Source organism: Carassius auratus, unplaced genomic scaffold (genome assembly GCF_003368295.1).
Source record: "Carassius auratus strain Wakin unplaced genomic scaffold, ASM336829v1 scaf_tig00042210, whole genome shotgun sequence".
Taxonomy (NCBI): Eukaryota; Metazoa; Chordata; class Actinopteri; order Cypriniformes; family Cyprinidae; genus Carassius; species Carassius auratus.
In genome coordinates, this window is record NW_020526707.1 from 1 (window position 1) to 4181 (window position 4181).

Genomic DNA, 4181 nt, shown 5'->3' on the forward strand with positions numbered 1-4181 from the left:
TGTCGTTCCAACGACACAAGTTTGTTGATGCAGTTTGCGAATGTTCGTTTGAACTATGGTTTCGGGAAACACCGAATCGTTGAACCTCGTTGGTAACTACGAACTTGCGACCATAGTTGGCTAACGATGCTTTTGGGAAACGCACCCCAGGGGCATAAGGTGGTTTCCATGGCACTGTAAATGACGTGTTCGGTGGCCTTGCTGCCCCACTTTTTGACTGCTTCTGTAATTACAAACAAAAACACCTATCTTTTCAAATATTTTGTTACAAAAAATGTTCTATAAATAGGAATGGTTTGTTAGAGATTAATTAATTTGGATCTGATCTAATTTCAACCTCTTATTTGAATCTTTTGGTTCAAATTTGCTATGGGGTGTGCCGACACAAACTAATGCGGGATTAGTTGTAACAAAATGTTTTTTGTGCCAAAATTCAAATATATTTTAAAGATATTGCTGAACATTTATTTAACAATTTAGCAAAAGTATTATGAGTAGAGGATTGTACTTCTACTGTTAGAAGGAAAAAAGTTCAAGTGAGTGCTCTGGCGCCTCATGTGCCTGCTGTAAGCTTTGTCCTGTTCATTATCATAATAAAAAAACAGTAACTTTAAACACAAACACACAATGCTCAGTTTTATGTAGTAAAATCTGTACCTTTAAGCGTTATCACCTTACTGCCCTGATGTAAACATTTTCTATTATGTGGATATTGGAAGCGAGTGAAGTATGTAAATAATATTTACAGAAAATTTTGATTTGTGTCCAATTTTAGTTTCAGGTTCTAGCCTAAAATGATCATTTCGTTTTGGCATGTGAATTTAAATCTTTTAATTATATTTTCTAAATACTCTTAAATTTAAAGGATTTGTTGTGGAGCTAGGGAACTTAAATAGCCTAACTATGTTTACATTGTTTATAATATTATTATTATTTATCATATATTTATTTGACCATCTAACTTTAGCACTCACTATTCTAAATCTACTCTTTAAAAAAAAAAAAAAACTAGATCGGGACTCCAAAGCGCCTTTAGCAAATCATTTGAGATCAGGACTTCTGAGTGAGTTTGCAAAATATTTGATTCAGATCGGGACTCCAAATCGCGTTTCGCGAATTATTTGAGATCAGGAACTTCGGAGTGAGTTTGCCAAAAACATTTAATAGATCGGGGACTCCGGAAGCGCCTTTCACGAATCATTTGAGATCACTTCGAGTGAGTTTGCAAAAGATTTGATTCAGATCGGGACTCCGAAGCGCGTTTCCCGAATCACTCCCACCCAGCAATACCTTGTTGAAAAAGACATCAAAAAGACGTCATTGGCAGACGTCGTTAAAATGTCCATCTTAATTCTAAAGCCTTACATTTAATTTCAAGAATAAATTAATTATTAGGCTACGTAAAAATGTAATTATAGGCCTATTATTAGGCCTATTAATAATTACTCTCAAAATAGGACAACTGACAAAAAAGTAACAACAAAACACATTTAATAATACGTCAGATATAGGCCATAACAACAACAACGAAAAAAAAAATATTTAAGATATGTATTTATTTTTATCACTTTGTCTGTACTTTATTATAATAAAAAACAGTAATTTTAAAACCAAACACACACTGCTCAGTTTTTATGTAGTAAAATCTGTACCATTAAGCGTTATCACCTTACTGCCCTAATGTAAGGAATTATTATTATTATTATATAAAACATTTTCTTTTATGTGGATATTGGAAGCGAGTGAAGTAGGTAATAATATTAACAGAAAAAGATTGATTTTGTGTCGAATGAGAGACCCCAACTTTAGTTTCAGTTTCATTCTAGCCTAAAAATGATCATTCGTTTTGGCTTGTGAATTTATATATTTTAATTATATTTTCTAAATACTGTTAAATTTAAAGGATTTGTTGTGGAGCGAGGTGAACTTAAATAGCCTACTAGGTTTACATTGTTTATTATTATTATTATTTTTATTAATCATATATTTATTTGACCCTCTAACCTAGCATTCACTATTCTAAATCTAACTCTTAAAAAAAAAAAAAACTAGATCGGGACTCCAGGGCGTTTCGCAAATCATTTGAGATCAGGACTTCTGTGTGAGTTTGCAAAATATTTGATTCAGATCGGGACTCCGAATCGCGTTTCGCCAATTATTTTGAGATCAAGACTTCAGAGTGAGTTTGCAAAACATTTGATAGATCGGGACTGCCGAAGCGCATTTCGCGAATCATTTGAGATCACTTCGGAGTGAGTTTGCAAAAGATTTGATTCAGATCGGACTCCTAAGCACGTTTGGCGAAATCACTCCCACCCAGCAATACCTTGTTGAAAAGACATCAAAATGACGTCATTGCTCAGACGTATTAAAATGACCATCTTAATTCTAAAGCCTTACATATTAATTTCAAGAATAAATTAATTATTAGGCTAAGTAAAAATTTTAATTAAAGGCCTTTAATTAGCCTAATTAAAAATTAATCTCAAAATAAGACAACTGACAAAAAAAGTAACAACAAAACACATTTAATAATACATCAGATATAGGCCATAACAACAATGAAAAAAAAAATCTATTTAATATATATCTATTTATTTTTTATCACCTTTGTCTGTTCATTATCATAATAAAAAACAGTAACTTTAAAACACAAAACAACACTGCTCAGTTTTTTATGTAGTAAAATCTGTACCGTTAAGCGTTATCACCTTACTGCCCTGATGTAAAACATTTTCTTTTAGGTGGATATTGGAAGCGAGTGAAGTATGTAATTAATATTTACAGAAAACTTTGATTTTGTGTCGAACGAGAGACCCAACTTTAGTTTCAGTTTCTTCTAGCCTAAAATGATAATTCGTTTTGGCTTGTGAATTTATATCTTTTAATTATATGTGACTGGTTGTGTGTGTGTGTGGATCAAATCACACGGAGAACAGGTGGATGGTTACTCAAGTCTTGCTTTACTGGGCCTGGGACAGACAAAACTGGGACAAACACGACCAAAAGCTGGTTAGTGTAGGCTATCAAAGCATCAACGTTGCTCAGAAATCAGCAGTGAGAGATGTGAGACTCTGCTGGATTTACATTTTTACAGAGTGATCGTGAACATAGTGGAATAAAATTCAAAATAAAACACATTAAAAGAAATAAAATGTCTCTGTTCTCATTACTTCACATAAATACAGAGAAACTATAACCTTAAGTAACCATCATTTTGCATATTTTTGTATAAATGAAATGCAGAGAAGGAACAACTAAAATGGCGCTGTTACTCTGTTAAGCACATGTGAGCATATGGCACGTGTTAATGCCAACACTTAATTCGGCTTATATTTTTACACAGAACATGACAAATGTGAATATAAAACATACCTGGGACAAACACGACCAAAAGCTGGTTAGTGTAGGCTATCAAAGCATCAACGTTGCTCAGAAATCTTAAATGAAATCAACAGATATGGAGTTCACAGGCAGGTTAACATACACACGCATCACATTTAATCATCGCAATTAACACATTTTGACTCTACTGACAGACAGGCAAATGAGGTAAACTTGTGTGTAATATTAAAGTCCAATCTTGCACTTGAAAATAATATAAACTCCGTTTATGACGCAGCGCTTATTGATGCGACTTACCAGCAGTGAGAGATGTGAGACTCTGCTGGTAATACGTAACTCCGCCCACAATATCACGCACACAAATGCGAGTGACTCAACAGCCAGCCAATGTCGAGTTTCCCCCAATTAATGCATGAATTTAACAGAATTATTTAAACTCCGTTACATACACCCCCCTAAATTCTGCAAAATTGGGGTAGAACCAGCATTTGTAACAACTAACTATACAGTAGAGATTGAAGAAAAAAAACAAAAAAAAGGTGTGTGCAAAAGAGCTTTCAATGCAGTATGTCAGAATTAATCTCTTCCCCAGGAAGTGTGATAGAATGGAATGGTACCAGGTTCCACACTAAACACAGACTATAGGAGGTGCAGTCTACACAATCCCAGTGTTTACAAATGTATCTCTGCTCTTCAAATGTATTTTGATCCAAATTAATTCCTCAGACTCTTTCTCAGAGAGGAAAAACTCACTTCAAAGTCATTCTCTTAACATCACGGTCAACTCGTAAATATGAATCATCATTTAGAATCAGTTATTTGAAACAAAAATGTCC

General features: G+C 33.8%; 1 long non-coding RNA gene across 1 annotated transcript; it reads right to left on the reverse strand.

Annotated features, from left to right (window-relative positions):
- Window positions 1-2892: 2892 nt before the first annotated feature.
- LOC113085774 (uncharacterized) lies at window positions 2893-3667 on the reverse strand. Its single transcript, XR_003284439.1, has 3 exons — window positions 3643-3667; window positions 3376-3440; window positions 2893-2987 (listed from the first exon to the last, which is right to left on the reverse strand). It is a non-coding gene; the product is annotated as an uncharacterized LOC113085774 (long non-coding RNA).
- Between the last annotated feature and the right edge of the window lie 514 nt (window positions 3668-4181).